Source organism: Schistocerca americana, chromosome 2 (genome assembly GCF_021461395.2).
Source record: "Schistocerca americana isolate TAMUIC-IGC-003095 chromosome 2, iqSchAmer2.1, whole genome shotgun sequence".
Taxonomy (NCBI): domain Eukaryota; kingdom Metazoa; phylum Arthropoda; class Insecta; order Orthoptera; family Acrididae; genus Schistocerca; species Schistocerca americana.
In genome coordinates this window covers 431908640-431926303 of record NC_060120.1, presented here as the reverse complement: position 1 = coordinate 431926303, position 17664 = coordinate 431908640, and the positions used below count along the sequence as shown (strand labels likewise).

Sequence of the window (17664 nt, the reverse complement as noted above, 5' to 3'; positions counted from 1 at the left end):
TGATACGATATTTTGAAAGTCCTGCTACATGTACTATAGCTTAGAAACCATGCAACACTACGTTTTTTAATGCAATTCAGCCTGATGCTCTCTGTTTTATCGAATTCACGGTAACCAGTCTAATCACAATGATTTTGGAGGGTCCTGCAATGTTCTTTACAATCTTTGGAAGAATAGCCTGGTCTTGAGGAGCTGTTAATATGATGATGTCATACGCATCATCGCTACGGTCGTAGGTTCGAATCCTGCCTCGGGCATGGATGTGTGTGATGTCCTTAGGTTAGTTAGGTTTAAGTAGTTCTAAGTTCTAGGGGACTGATGACCTCAGATGTTAAGTCCCATAGAGCTCAGAGCCATTTGAACCATACGCATCACTAGGCTGAAAGGGCTAAATAACCCTTTACTATACATAAGTTAAAGATTAATATGTATTTTTGACCATCTTTTTAAAGAAGTTTATTTTTAGAAATCTGTTTCAACTCTTTAGGCAATTTGTTATAAAATTTATTCCTTAGTACAAATACTGTTTTTACATTTATGTTTATTCTTCCTTGGCTTATTTATTCGGTCGAGATCTTGTTTCATAGTCGTATATTAAGGTATTTGTGCAGTAATTATCAAGCTTTTTAAGTGTTAACTGAGAGGAAAATACTTGCGTATGTTATGGAAAGAAACAATGGAGGTCGTTTAACGAGGCGCCCGATCACACTATGTTAGGACAGAAGGTTCATCTCAGCGGACACCGATATTTTGTACACTCTATGAGATGTACATTGCTGGAAGAAAAAGCGATGCCCTCAGTAACAAGGTCATTTTATCGACAGGTGAGGTGCAGGTAATTAATCATTGTACGAGTATGTGAAAACAAATTCCGACCAAATGAAACACTAATGTTACAGTAAAGGACGCCCAAAGTGTCGCGTCAGTACACAGTAGATCCTGTGATAGGTTGTCCCGAGCAGCTTGTGCCTTTTGTTGCAATTCGGCAATAATTCTTAAAAGACCCTGGAGAACGAGTCACCACCCAGTTCACCATGTCCCATATGTGTTCAGTTGGCGAGAGATCTGGTGATCTTGCTGGCCAGGACAGCTGTTGTACACCACGACGAAGAGCACGCTGCGCCAGAGAAGCCGTATGTGGATGTGCGCTGTCTTGCTGTAAGAGCAGACCGCGTTCCTGTACCAGAAACGGCAGTATTACGGCGGTAACAACCCGTGAAATGTAGCGGAACTGGTAACTTTACCATGCAGAAACGCCAGATGTGAGTGCTAGCTGTACTGACTGCCAACCACACCACGAAGCATGGGATGGGACCTGTGTGCTGTGGACGGATGCAGTCTGGAACAGGCAGCTTACCAGGTTTACGCCAGACGTGTGTACATCCGTCTTTCACATGCAGACACAACCTATTCTCATCACTGAAGACAACAGATCGCCATTCTGAGCTTCAGTCGACTCTTTTACGTCTCCATAGAAGATTTTGGCGTCGTCGTGGTGTCAGTGGTAGCTTGAGCAGACGCGCACGTGATCCTAATTCTGCTGCAAGCAGAAGGTTCCCAGTGGCCCCTGGTGACGTAGCAGGGGCGACATCTGCCTGCATTTCGTCCTCCGGTCGGCTGCTCCTGTCGCACAGTGTGTTGATCTTGACATGCATCTGTATTGGCTGGACGTCCAGAACTTGGTCTGTAGCTGAGGGAATGTTTCATATAACACTGTTGGAAGCAACAGCGCAATACCGATACATAGTGCCCAACATGGGCAGCAACCCATCGAAACGTCCATCCAGTCTCCCGCAGGCCACTATGCGATCCCGTTCAAATGGCTGTAGCTTTTCAACAGGAAGCACGCACACTTTGATGTACATGGTTTACCCTAGAATGAATGTTGCAAACACTGTTCATCTTTAAACTCAACACAGTTACTGCCGGTATGGTTAAAATGGACAAGCTTCCTGAACGACATCTGACCGCCAATGACAGTGACAAATAAATCACTAATACTCCAACCTCTCAGTATCCAAAGCACGCCTCTCCCCCTGGTGCCATGGAAAACAGTCCTTGTGGATGTTGCCTTTTTCTTCGGCAGTGCATAGCGATGATTATTTGCTGTCCACATAGTGTCAGAGGGGCCTGAAGCTGATATAGTCTATCGACCGTATTTGGTCAAAAACTACGCCAGAGCGTAAGTGAGCTGGAACAGAGCCAGCCACAGATAGATGAGAGTGTTGTGCATTGCAAAGCAAAACACTGACGAAAAAAAGAAATGGTGTTGCAATGCGCAGCCAGATGGGCGGAGTATAGCAACAGTCGACACTGCAATACGCAAGCGGAAGGACAGAAGCCTTTCCTCACTTGCCACCAGGGAAGTATTCAGAGCACATGTCTTAACATGTCTGGATCGTATAAGTACTCAGTCATCTGTGTATTAAATGATTCTTGTCTCAGTATCACAGCTTACACCACGAGCCTGTGACACCCGGAGCGACCTCCCGGAAAGCAATACTGGGTCCGTTGTTCAACCACAAGACAGGGCAGCCTGCCCTGAGTCATGAGGGAGCCGCCCATTCGCTGGGGGAAATTCATGGCCATCGTCAGCTGCGCCACCTCACTGTCATCATGTTCGCAGCCGGAGGCACTGCTGACAGTGGCATTCGACTGCCACCACACTCGGCCAGACGTCTATTGTTTCGCGTGAGAGGCGACTGGACGCCTCCAACAAGCCATTTATGATGTACTACAACAGAGGGTCAGAATAGGCAAATTAATTGAACAAATCTACTATCATCCTGATGTCTCGTTTCACTCTCCATGGGTGACAACCAATGGTCATTCAACACTGGTGTCAGAACAGTGACGTTGCCTTCTTAGAGAAATGTCTGAACCTACAGCCTACAGTACAAGGAGTAAAAAAAATTATTGTGGTCATGGAGAAGAAGTTTGACTGTCGAGGATTTTGTAAAGTAGATTTTATTGCATGTTGAGAACCAGTGAATTTGTCTAATTTTAGAGCTAATGGGAATGATGGTAAGTTAGTGCTTGTTAGATTTGCCTTGAGGCTCACTCAGCACCATGAATGAAATACGTTCCGGTCGAATGTTATACCTGTAACTATTGGGGGCACATGGCTAGGCATACCGGGAGTCGAGATGCATCATTATTAGACCTAAGAATTAGGTTAATATATTTCGTTTTCTTTTCTTATGAGTGTTAGTTCTCAAAGTGAGTGTTGTCAAAGACAAAGCTTAGACAGAACCAGAGACCCAATATGAGTGACAGCGGGAAGCAGTAAGCATATTGTTTCAAAAGGTAGCACAATTAATAGCAGATAATACAGAACTGCATGGGTTGGTAGAATTGCGAACGTCACAACGGGGTGTAGATTTGTCACTCACAAGTTTAATTGCTCCTGTTTCTGGTAAGGCAACCGAGGATATGCAGGGCTTTGTGGGAGACCTTGGAAATCTGGCTCAAGTGGGAGTTTAGGTTGATAAGGTATTATTGGATGTTGCAGAACTGAGACTAAAAGGGGAAGCGAAAACTTATGTAGGATATACAGAAGCTCTTAAGCGAGCCAACACATTCAAAGAGGGGTTAATTCAGAGATATACGAAACGAGGTAGTGCCAGGGACTGTAGGGAACAATTAGGGGTAGTAACTAAAAAAAAATACCGAAACTGTGGAGCAATTTGCAGGTGGGATGAGGAAAATTAATGAATGTGTCTATGAATTTGGACAGGATGCTGCAGTTAATGAAATTATTTTGTAAGAAGCTGAACAGAGGGCGGTCGATGCTTCTTTAAGAGGGTTGCATGCAGAAATGTTAAGACATGTGCGGTCAGGGGGTTCGATGGATTTTTGCACAGCAGTGCAGTTAGCTATAGAATGTGAGGAGATTGATTTGTCGACTGGATTGCAGGGTAAACGGACAGTGTTTGCAAATAATATAAAATGTTTAAGGTGTGGAGGCAGAGTTGCCAGTCTCACGATGATGTGAATAAAGTAAGAGAAAATAATATTTTTAGAAGTAGAGGACCAGGAAGGGATAAGGCTTAAACACCAACGGGAACCCCAGGTCCACCTACGGTTATTCCCTGTAATATTGGGTGCTACAAAACGTATGCAAAGGTGGACTGTGCGATAAGAGGTATAGTACGAAAAAATGGTTGTACGATATTATTGGGTACACGGGCGCATGTGTCAGTTGCCAGTAGTGTTCTGTTGAAATATAAGCAATGGGGTCTGCCACTGGTACAGATTGCATGGAGTGGGGGATAAAAATGTCACACCATTAGGACTGGTGGACATAGACTTTTGCCTGGATACAGTTCAATTTAAACAGTATGTAGAGATTCTGCCACATGTGACTGAGGCTACATGATACTGGGATTAGAGTTCTTATTTCAATATTGTGCCATAATCGATCGTCAGCAACATACGGTGGAACCTGATGGAAAAATGTTTCAGTAGGTGAAGCCATTGCCAGTTCAGCAATGTCACAAAGGGTCTCTGTTGCGAAAGACAAACCGATTGAACTGTTAACGATCACACTAAAACTTAATTTGTGCAATTTTAATTCTAGGGCTACTGGGAAATCACTTTGGGTCACTGCTGAGTTTAGCAGAGTTAGGAACTTTGTGTGTAGCGGAAACATTGGAAGAGAATGAAGTATTAGATCAGGCAGGTTGCTTAGTTAAAAAGAGGTATTGTATGCATACAACAAATAAGGGGTGAAAAAAGGTACCTGTTTTTGTAAATAATTTTAGCGCAGAGAACACAGGATTAACAAATCTCTAATATGGACGTCCTGGAGAAAGAAGAATAGGACGCGAGGGGTGTCAGCCACGGACAATTGCCGGACACCATTGAAACTGTTTTATTAAAGAATGTGAAGCACTTGAAGGATTTATTTTTTTCCAAAAGGGCCATTGCCTGCTATGTATTTTACACAGTACCACGTATCAACAGGATATGAACCACGAGTCTATCGCAAACCATACAGAATACTTAGGTACTTGCAGACAATTTTGAAGGAATTTATCGATCAACAGCTGAAAGATGGAATAATTGAAGAAAGTAATACTCCGTGTGGGCCAGGAATAGTCGTCGCGCTAAAAAAATCAATGGATTGAACATGAAAATATAGGTTTTCTTGTGATTACAGACATCTAAATGCGAAAACCATAACGGGTGCTTACCCTTTGCCAAACATCGCAGAAACATTGGATTATTTAGGGCAATGCAAATATTTTTCAACATTGGATCTGGAGAGTGGTTATCACTTGATAGAGGTTGACCCACAGGATCGACGGGAAACAGCGTTTCTGGCATCCTGGGGACATAACCAATTAAAACTAATGCCATTCGGATTGAAAAATGCACCAGCAACGTTTCAGAGGTTGCTGGACGGAGTACTCAGAAGTTTGAAACCACAGCAATGCTTAGTGTGTCTCGATTACATAATCGTCTAAGGGAGTGGTATGGAACAGCCTATGGAGCGATTAAGAGAAGCAGTCCTAAGGTTAAAAGCAACAAAGTTAACACGGAGTATGGAAAGATATTTACTTTGTGATGGAAGAGGTAGCATACTTGGGTCATATCACAAGTAACGATGGGGTTAAGACAGACCCAAGATTAATTAGAGCTGTACGTGCATTTTCTTTACCAGAATTTATAAAGGAGCTGCAATCATTCTTGGGATTGCGAACTATTACTGCCGGTTTGTAAAAGGACTTGCAGATTTCGCTAGACCATTGACACAAAATTGTTGAAAAAGGGAACAAAATTTTTGTCGCCAGAAGAGTGCCAGCCTGCTTTTGGGGAGCTAAAAGAAGCTGTAAGATCGAGTCGGAGTTCGATATTTCCGGATTTTAATAGACAATTTGTTTTATTATATGATGCATCAAATCATTCACTTAGCTATGTTTTGTTACAAGAGGTAGAAGGCGTAGAACATCCAGTAGCTTACCCATCAAGGCAACTAAATTCTGCAGAAAGAAGTTGTTCCACAACAGAGAAAGAGATGTTAAGCCTTATACATGGAATTACATATTTCAAATGTTATCTGAACGGTAAAAAGTTTAAAATAATAATTCATTCATCGTTAAAATGGTTGTTGAGGTTAAAGGATCCTTCAAGTAGGTTGCCTCGATGGGCAGTAAGACTAAGTGAATTTGATTCCGAAGTTACGCATAAACCTGGGAAGAAGCATGGTGATGCTGATGGCTTAAGTAGCAAAGCAGCAGTATTACGTATTGGGGGTAATGAGCATAAGGAATGGCAAGGTGCACAAAGAGTGGATGATGAATGTAAGCAGTATTTTAAGCAGTCACAGTTTTGTATTCAGGATGGGTTGTGATGCAGAGAAAACAAGTTGGGACCATGGGTAGTGGTACTAGCGTAGCTAAGGAATAGAGGGCTACAAGAAGCTCATGACCTCATATTAACTGGTCAAGGAGGTTGCAGATCTACCGACAAGAGGTGGAAAGGTATTGACGGAGGAATAGGCAGACAGGCGTAAACCAGCATGTGTAGAATTGCATAGAATGTGCACAGAGACAGGATTTGTGTCGAACAAGAGCACCATTGCAGAGGTTGCCTGAAGCATTAGCACCATTCGAATTTCTGGGATTGATGTTTTAGCTCCATTAAATAAAACACCTGCAGGGAATAGGTACATACAACCATAGATCATTTTTTATGATACGCAGAAATGGTAGCAAGAGTAGCACAAGTTCTTGTAAATAATTGGATATATTGAAGTTTGGAGTGGCTAAAACAATAACAACAGACCAGGAAACGAACTTCCTCCCCTTACTTCATAAAGGATAGCGACAACTGTCACACCACGATCTGCCTTTAAGCTGAATGTACAAAGGTCTTATTGTTGTGGTTGTCTGTCTGAAGACTCGTTTGATGCAGGCCTTTACGATAGTCTGTTTGGTTACAGATTCTTCATTTCTGCGTAAGTACTGCAAACTTCATCCACTTCAACCAGTTTACTGTGATCAAACTTAGTCTATTTCTACAGTTTTTATCCCCCCCCCCCCCCCTTCCCCGGACCGCCCACATTTTCTTCTCTTTAACTACTGAAATGAATTAAATGCACTGAAATGAAATAAAAAGATCAATTGGGACGAAATCAATGAAGACACAAGGGCATGAAATTATACCACTGCAAAGCATCCATATACGCTGAATCTACAGATTATTGAACATGTAGTGACAATCGAAAATCTGTGCCACTTCGGGACCCGAATACGCAGTTACTGCTTTCTGCGAGCAGTCGCCTTAACCATTACGTGAACTGATGTAGCCTCCAGGCGTTACAGTAGTGACATCATAATGAAAGTTTCAGTGATTTCTATTTGACATTAACAAGTTTTAATTTTCAGAAAAACTTTTCTAGCTATGGCCAGTCTCCATTTTATATAATCTTTACTTTTTATCATCATACTTTTTCTGTTTCCAGTTATTATACCCGTGACATCCTCCCCTCTCCACTCTCCTAATCTAATTACCTATTCCGGAGGTAAAATAGTCCCCCATTCGGATCTCCGGGCGGGGATTACTCAAGAGGACGTCGTTATCAGGAGAAAGAAAACTGGCGTTCCACGGATCGGAGCGTGGAATGTCAGATCCCTTAATCGGGCAGGTAGGTTAGAAAATTTAAAAAGGGAAATGGATAGGTTAAAGTTAGATATAGTGGGAATTAGTGACGTTCGGTGGCAGGAGGAACAAGACTTCTGATCAGGTGAATACAGGGTTATAAATACAAAATCAAATAGGGGTAATGCAGGAGTAGGTTCAATAAGCAATAGGAAAGTAGGAATGGGGGTAAGCTACTACAAACAGGATAGTGAACGCATTATTGTGGCCAAGATAGATACGAAGACCACGCCTACTACAGTAGTCCAAGTTTATATGCCAATTAGCTCCGCAGATGACGAAGAGATTGCTGAAATGAATGATGAGATAAAAGAAATTATTCAGATAGTGAAGGGAGACGAAAATTTCATAGTCATGGGTGACTGGAATTCGACAGTAGGAAAAGGAAGAGAAGGAAATACAGTAGGTGAATATGGATTGGGGCTAAGAAATGAAAGAGGAAGCCGTCTGTTGAAATTTTGCACAGAGCATAACTTAATCATAGCTAACACTTGGTTCAAGAACCATAAAAGAAGATTGTATACATGGAAGAATCCCGGAGATACTAAAAGGTATCAGATAGATTATTAATGGTAAGACAGAGATTTAGGAACCAGGTTTAAAATTGTAAGACATTTCCAGGGGCAGATGTGGACTCTGACCACAATCTATTGGTTATGAACGGTAGATTAAAACTGAAGAAACTGCAAAAAGGTGGGAATTAAAGGAGATGGGACCTGGATAAACTGACTAAACCAGAGGTTGTAAAGAGTTTCAGGGAGAGCATAAAGGAACAATTGACAGGAATGGGGGAAAGAAATACAGTAGAAGAAGAATGGGTAGATTTGAGGGATGAAGTAGTGAAGGCAGCAGGGGTTCAACTAGGTAAAAAGACGAGGGCTAGTAGAAATCCTTAGGTAACAGAAAAAATATTGAATTTAATTGATAAAAGGAGAACATATAAAAAAGCAGTAAATGACGCAGGCGGAAGGGAATACAAACGTCTCAAAAATGAGATCGATAGGAAGTGCAAAATGGCTAAGCAGGGATGGCTAGAGAACAAATGTAAGGACGTAGAGGCTTATCTTACTAGGGGTAAGATAGATACTGCCTACAGGAAAATTAATGAGACCTTTGGAGAAAAGAGAACCACTTGTATGAATATCAAGAGCTCAGGCGGAAACCCAGTTCTAAGCAAAGAAGGGAACGAAAAAAGGTGGAAGGAGTATATAGAGGGTCTATACAAAGGTGATGTACTTGAGGACAATATTATGGGAATGGAAGAGGATGTAGATGAAGATGAAATGGGAGATACGATACTGCGTGAAAAGTTTGACAGAGCACTGAAAGACCTAAGTCGAAACAAGGCCCCGGAGTAGACAACATTCCATTAGAACTAGTGACAGCCTTGGGAGAGCCAGTCCTGACAAAACTCTACCATCTGGTGAGCAAGATGTATGAGACAGTCGAAATACCCTCAGACTTCAAGAAGAATATGATAATTCCAATCACAAAGATAGCAGGTGTTGACAGATGTGAAAATTACCGAACTATCAGTTTAATAAGCCAGAGCTGCAAAATACTAACACGAATTCTTTACAGACGAATGGAAAAACTGATAGAAGCCGATCTCAGGGAAGATCAGTTTGGATTCCGTAAAAATATTGGAACACTTGAGGCAATATTGACCGTACTACTTATCTTAGAAGAAAAATTAAGGAATGGAAAATCTACGTTTATAACATTTGTAGACTTAGAGAAAGCTTTTGACAATGTTGACTGGAATACTCTCTTTCAAATTCTAAAGGTGGCAGGGGTAAAATACAGGGAGCGAAAGGCTATTTCCAATTTGTACAGAAACCAGATGGCAGTTATAAGAGTCGAGGGACATGAAAGGGAAGCAGTGGTTGGGAAGGGAGTGAGACAGGCTAGTAGCCTATCCTCGATGTTATTCAATCTGTATATTGAGCAAGCAGTAAAGTAAACAAAAGAAAAATTCGGAGTAGGTATTAAAATCCATGGAGAAGATATAAAAACTTTGAGATTCACGTCGGCCGGAGGGGCCAACCGGCTCTAGGCGCTACAGTCTGTAACCGCGCGACTGCTACGCCTCGGGCATGGATGTGTGTGATGTCCTTAGGTTAATTAGGTTTAAGTAGTTCTAAGTTCTAGGGGACTGATGACCTCAGAAGTTAAGTCCCATAGTTCTCAGAGCCATTTGAAACGTTTTTTTTTTTTTTTTTTTAAGGTTCGCCGATGACATTGTAATTCTGTCAGAGACAGCAAAGGACTTGCGAGAGCAGTTGAACAGAATGGACAGTGTCTTGAAAGGAGGATATAAGATGAACAACAAGAAGAGCAAAACGAGGATAATTGAATGCCGTCGAATTAAGTTGGGTGATGCCGAGGGAATTAGATTAGGAAATGAGACACTTAAAGTAGTAAAGGAGTTTTGCTATTTGGGGAGCAAAATAACTCATGATGGTCGAAGTAGAGAGGATATAAAATGTAGACTGGCAATGGCAAGGAAAGCGTTTCTGAAGAAGAGAAATTTGTTAACATTGGGTATAGATTTATGCAGTGCCGTTTTTCTGGGGGGGTCGCTGGGGGATGCGTACCCCTAAACCTTCTCGTCCACAAAGTAATTTTTTTAAGATGTTCAGAACTTGGGAGTGTGCCAAAGATTTATTTCAAGGAAGTAAATTTTTTTATTTCATTTTTTCTTGTTGGTAATTGCAATACGAACGATACCAGTGCAGTTTTTGGTGGGGAAAGCGATGTCATTGATTGTTTCAAGCATTTTGAAGCTGCGGCAACCGTTCTCGACAACTGAATCACTGGCAGCCTGTTCGACAAGCATGTAGTGCCCTCGACCGCTAAAAGAGGGCGATGATAGTGCTAAACGGATATGCTTACGTTCAAATCCGAGCTACCGATAGATGTCTCTACGGTCCCGCTACCATGATCCTTCGCGCTTCATTGCCATCTTTGTTTTGTTGTTCTTTATTCGTTTGCGTTTGCTGTACCGTTCTTGTCGGTTGTGCGATGTTTTACAGTGTGTCCTGTCTTTCGTTGAACTTGTAAGTCAAGTTGGAAATGAGGGTTGGAGTACCTTCAAACTTTTTTTTTTAGAAAAAAAGCTCTGGATTTAAGTGTCAGGAATTCGTTTCTGAAAGTATTTGTGTAGAGTGTAGCTATGTATGGAAGTGAAACATGGACGATAAATAGTTTGGACAAGAAGAGAATAGAAGCTTTCGAAATGTGGTACTACAGAAGAATGCTGAAGATTAGATGGGTAGATCACATAACTAATGAGGAAGTATTGAATGGAATTGGGGGGAAGAGGAATTTGTGGCACAACTTGACTAGAAGAAGGGATCGGTTGGTAGGACATGTTCTGAGGCATCAAGGGATCACCAATTTAGTATTGGAGGGCAGCGTCGAGGGTAAAAACTGTAGAGGGAGACCAAGAGATGAATACACTAAGCAGATTCAGAAGGATGTAGGTTGCAGTAGGTATTGGGAGATGAAGAAGCTTGCACAGGATAGGGTAGCATGGAGAGCTGCATCAAACCAGTCTCAGGACTGAAGACCACAACAAGCACATAGTATCACCTCATTTGATTCGCCTACATTCTATTAATTTTGTTTACTTCTTTTGGTCCTTATCTTATAACCATTTTCAAGGTACTATTGATTTCGTTCAAGTTATTTTCCGAATCTTTGGTCATCGGTGACAGAAGTACAAGGTCAATGGCAAATTTTCATCTTCTTTTCCTGAATTTTTCTTCTTAGCTTTTAATCTCTTAGACTTTCCCTGGAAATCGTTGTATTCTCGATGGTTCTGCCGGTTTTTCTCCATACCTTGCTCAATTATCGGATGAATAACATCGCTCATAGTATATAACCCAGTTTCACTCCCTTCTCAACTCCTTCTTTCATGATCTTCGACTCTTATAGCTACAAATGTTGGTTCTGCGATTAATAAGACTCCGCCAAATCAAGGATTTTCTACTTGTTTGGGAAGTCAATATAGACGGACCAACAACGCTGAAATGCGAGAAAAAGAAGGTAACTTGACGAAGATGGAAAGCGACGATGCGGGTCCAGGCGAGCAGAGAGTAACAGGCAGTCATCACAAAACACATTTCCCAGTCACGAAGGAAGCGTCATATCTGAGTGCAACTCGCATGAGGAGCATGAACATTTACACCTTGTGGTTGGTGCAACATTTCATGAATGACGTAAAACAGGAGTAGTGGGAAAGATACGAGAAAATGGACAGATTCGACACCTTGAAAGTTTATGGACGTCAGTAATGAAGAGAAGAGGAAGCGGCGCAGATCACAGTCGCTGACAATTAAGTTGTTAAACCGATGAAGCTGTATGAAAACCGAGCACGTGTGTGAAAACCGAGCACGTTTCCCCGAGCTGAAGAGGACGTGGTTATGTGAAGTATGTAGGACACCGAAAAATTCTAAAGAAGGGCAGTACATTTCGTATTATCGCGAGATAAGGGAGAGACAGTCACAGATATAATAAGAGAGTTCCGGTGGCAATCATTAACATAAACTGATTTTCCATTGGTGCGAGATCTTTTCACGACATTTTAATCACCAACTTTCTGTTCTGAATGAGAAAATATTCTATTGCCACCATCCCTCACCGGGAGATATTGTTGTGGTCTTCAGTCCTGAGACTGGTTTGATGCAGCTCTCCATGCTACTCTATCCTGTGCAAGCTTCTTCATCTCCCAGTACCTACTGCAACCAACATCCTTCTGAATCTGCTTAGAGTATTCATCTCTTGGTCTCCCTCTACGATTTTTACCCTCGACGCTGCCCTCCAATACTAAACTGATGATCCCTTGATGCCTCAGAACATGTCCTACCAGCCGATCCCTTCTTCTAGTCAAGTTGTGCCACAAACTTCTCTTCTCCCCAGTCCTATTCAATACTTCCTGATTAGTTATGTGATCTACCCATCTAATCTTCAGCATTCTTCTGTAGCACCAAGCACCACATTTAGAAAGCTTCCATTCTCTTCTTGTCCAAACTATTTATCGTCCATGTTTCACTTCCATACATGGCTACACTCCATACAAATACTTTCAGAAACGACTTCCTGACATTTAAACCTATACTCGATGTTAACAAATTTCTCTTCTTCAGTAATGCTTTCCTTGCCGTTGCCAGTCTACATTTTATATCCTCTCTACTTCGACCATCATCAGTTATTTTGCTCCCCAAATAGCAAAACTCATTTACTACTTTAAGTGTCTCATTTCCTGATCTAATTCCCTCAGCATCACCCATCTTAATTCGACTACATTCCATTATCCTTGTTTTGCTTTTGTTGATGTTCATCTTATATCATCCTTTCAAGACACCGTAATAAAATAAGAATAAGAGCTCATATGAAAAGACTTACATGTCCATTTTTGCCACGTGCTGATAGAGAGTGGAACGGTAGAGAAACAGAAGGCGGTTCAAAACACCGTCTGCCAGGCTCTCAAGTGGGAACTTTTCGATAGTCGTGTAGATGTAGATGCAGATGTACGAAGGAGTGCTGAAGAGTAAAGCCTCATAATTATTTTCGGGAAAACTCTTAAAACTTTTTAATTAAACCAAACGTTATTAACATCTACCCCTTTACTCTTCATGTCTACATATTTATTTCCCAACATAGTCACCCGACGACGAACGCATTTCTCCCAACGAGAGATCAGTTTGCTCATACCGTCACCATAGAACGTTTGACTTTGTGACAGAGCCACAATCTCTCCTCTTGCGCCGCTTATCACTAACAGAGTGAAGTCCTCGAAGCTGTTCTTTAAGTTCTGGAAACAGATGAGAATCGCACGGGGCCACGTCGGGACGGTGCACCCAAGGCCTTGTATTGCTGCAGATCTCAAAGCGCTCGTGTGTGGTCTGACATTGTCAAGCTGCAGGAGAGGGCGCTCCACGTATGAACAAACTTTTCGAATTCTCAACATGATTGCACCACACTATTTCTCACGCACCAACATACATCTTCATATACATGTACATGTATATCTATATAAGTGCTCTGCAAATCACGCTTAAGTGGCTGGCAGGGAGTTTATCGAACCACCTTCACAATAATTCCCTATTATTCCAACTTCGAACAGCGCACGGAAACATGACCACCTGTATCTTTCAGTGCGAACTCTGAATTCTTTTATTTTAATATGATGATCGTTGCTCCCTATGTAGGTTGGCATCAACAAAATATACTGCATTCGGAGGAGAGAGTCGGTGATTGAACTTTCGTGAGAAGATTCCGCCGCAACGAAAAACGCCTTTGTTTAAATGATGTCCATCCCAAATCGTGTATCATGTCAGTGACACTCTCCCCCCTACTTCTCGATAATACAGAACGTGCTGCTCTTATTTGAATTTTCTCGATGTACTCTGTTAATCCTGTCTGGTAAGGATCCCAGACCGCGCAGCAGTACTCCAAGAGTGGACTGAAAAGCGTAGTGTAGGCAGTCTCTTTAGGTGATTTGTTGCATTTTCTAAGTGTTTTACCAACAAAATGCAGTCTTTGGTTCGCCTTCCCCACAACATGTTCTACGTGTTCTTTCCAGATTAAGTTGTTCGTAATTGTAATTCCTACGTATTTTGTTGGGTTTACGGCCTTTAGATTTGATTGATTTATCGTGCAGCCGAAATTTAACGGATTCCTTTTAGGACTCACATGGATGACCTTACATTTTTCATTATTTAGGGTCAATTGCCAATTTTTGCACCAGACAGATATCTTTTCTAAATCATTTTGCAATATGTTTTGATCTTATGATGGCTTTACTAGATAATAAACGACATCATCATCTGCAAACAACCAAACATGACTGCTCAGATTGTCTCCTAAACCGTTTATATTGATAAGGAATAGCAGAGAGCCTATAACACTACCTTGGGGAAGGTCAGAAATCACTTACTACGAACTGTGACCTCTCTGATAGAAAATCACGAATCCAGTCACATAACTGAGACGATATCCCATAAGCACGTAATCTGACTACAGGCCGTCTGTGAGGTAGTGTCAAAAGCCTTCTGGAAATCTAGAAATACGGAAACAATTTGAAATCCCTTGCCAATAGCACTAAACACTTCGTGTTGCATTATACACCGTTGCGTTGTGGACCTCAGACCAGATATTACGCGCATAAAGATTTTGTATTTGCTTTAGTACTACAACATGGGGGTTCCCAGATTATAATGGAGACATTTCGCAGTATATTTCTCCGTGCTATGTCACTTTATAAATTACAATCTCGCCTCACCCCGGATTTTATTACATGCGTATTTTACGTGTACAAGTAGGGTAACACTGAACCCCTGTATCTCGGAAACGGATAAAGGTGTGAAGAAAAATTTCCAAGTCGTTCAAGATCGGAATCTTAGGAACACGTCGCAAAATTAGAGCCATTTGCTGTGCACAGCCGTCTCGGAATTCGATGGGTTTTGGTACCAAGAAAAACAAGTTTTTGAGGTGTTTCCCGATAACAGATAAATATTTTTGAAAAGAGTGAGATAGCTCTTCTAGATAGGTGCCTAGAGAACATACCGTTACAATTTGAGCAATTTTCTGTGGTTATTTGTTATTTAGATTTCCTCTCATACCGGATTTTACGTGTAGAAGTAGGTAACTCTGAACCTCTATCTATTGGAAACAGATAAAGGTACCAAGAAAATTTCCAAGGTTGTTCGAGATCAGGATCTTAGGAATTATCATAAAAGTTTCAGCCCTTTGCTGTGGGTATCCGTCTTGGGATTCTCGGCTGGGTTTTGGACCTCTGGTGATGGCGAAAATTTCCCTTTTCTTGGGCTTTGCCGAGGAACAGCCCATAAACTAATGGTACCTCCATAAGTTGCATCAAGCCCACAGTGGACCACATCAAATGCAAAAAGAGCCAGCCGATTAGGTCCTTTTGCCTAAGTAAGAGGGAGTGTGTAATACCCATATTTCGATCCTGTAGGATAGTGACACGAAGACGATCCTTCTGTAGAGTACACAGATGGTTCCTAGCCCAAGGGCTATCGAAAACACTTGACTCTACCTTTTTACCGCCAACAGAACCCGAGGTATGAGCACGGGAAAATCCCATTTTTATGAGCGGTTTTTTGGAACGTATTACGTACGCATGCCAAGGCAAGTATACCGATAACGTATACCCAAGATGACACTGATGTCTTGTATTGTCTGTTTACGAACTTGCAGTACCATGTCCCTCACTTTCTCTCTGTTTTGATGCCAGTTGACGGCCGACCTGAACGGTCGTCATCATCACTCGACGTTGACACGTCTTTCGAATGCTCTTACTAGTCGTACGTCAGTATTTGACCTAAAACCTTGACTGCTTCAACATTTCGTAAATGTCTACAGCAGTTTTCCCAAGTTTAAAACAAAAAAAAATACGGAGACTTATTACTAGTCCAGGTGAGGAGGCATTGCAAAGCCACAGAGTCATGGAAACTCGTCAACACCAACAACTAACCAAATCGATCAGCCACTTGCCATACTAAACCAAGGAGGTTGCGTGAAGAGACACCTAGCGATATTTCATTGTATTCAAATTTCGACAACTGTTAGATACCAGACTGCTTCTACATCTACATCCATACTCCGCAAGCCACCTGACAGTGTGTAGCGGAGGGTACCTTGAGTACCTCTATCGCTTCTCCCTTCTGTTCCAGTCTCGTATTGTTCGTGGAAAGAAGGATTGTCGGTATGCCTCTGTGTGGGCTCTAATCGCTCTGATTTTATCCTCATGGTCTCTTCGCGAGATATACGTAGGAGGGAGCAATATACTGCTTGACTCCTCTGTGAAGGTATGTTCTCGAAACTTTATCAAAAGCTCGTACCGAGCTACTGAGCGTCTCTTCTGCAGAGTATTCGACTGGAGTTTATCTATCATCTCCGTAACGCTTTAGCGATTACTAAATGATCCTGTAACGAGGGGCGATGCTCTCCGTTGGATCTTCTCTATCTCTTCTATCAAACCCTATCTGGTACGGATCCCAAACTGCTGAGCAGTATTCGAGCAGTGGGCGAACAAGCGTACTGTAACCTACTTCCTTTGTTTTCGGATTGCATTTCCTTAGGATTCTTCCAATGAATCTTAGTCTGGCATCTGCTTTACCGACGACCAACTTTGTATGATCATTCGCTTTTAAATCACTCCTAATGCGTACTCCCAGATAATTTATGGAATTAACTGCTTCCAGTTGCTGACCTGCTATATTGTAGCTAAATGATAAGGGATCTTTCTTTCTATGTATTCGCAGCACATTACACTTGTCTACATTGAGATTCAATTGCCATTCCCTGTACCATGCGTCAATTCGGTGCAGATCCTCCTGCATTTCAGTACAATTTTCCATTGTTACAACCTCTCGATATACCACAGCATCATCCGCAAAAAGCCTCAGTGAACTTCCGATGTCATCCACAAGGTCATTTACGTATATTGTGAATAGCGACGGTCCTACGACACTCCTCTGCGGCACACCTGAATTCACTCTTACTTCGGAAGACATCTCTCCATTGAGAATGGCATGCTGCGTTCTGTTATCTAGGAACTCTTCAATCCAGTCACTCAATTGGTCTGATAGTCCATATGCTCTTACTTTGTTTCACACGATCGTCTTTTTCGAAACCCATGCTGATTCCTACAGAGCAGATTTCTAGTCTCCAGAAAAGTCATTATACTCGAACATAATACGTGTTCCAAAATTCTACAACTGATCGACGTTAGAGATATAGGTCTATAGTTCTGCACATCTGTTCGACGTTCCTTCTTGAGAACGGCGATGACCTGTGCCCTTTTCCAATTCTTTGGAACGCTACACTCTTCTAGATACCTACGGTACACCGCTCCAATGAGGGGGGCAAGTTCCTTCACGTACTCTGTGTAAAATCGAACTGGTATTCCATCAGGTCCAGCGGCCTTTCCTCTTCTGAGCGATTTTAATTGTTTCTCTATCCCTCTAT

The 17664-nt window shown here is 42.0% G+C and overlaps 1 protein-coding gene across 1 annotated transcript in view; it reads right to left on the bottom strand.

The window, feature by feature from the left end:
* LOC124595702 (juvenile hormone esterase-like) overlaps positions 1-17664 on the bottom strand; it is a 171863-nt gene that overhangs the window by 27498 nt on the left and 126701 nt on the right. The gene's annotated exons all lie outside the window — the stretch shown is intronic.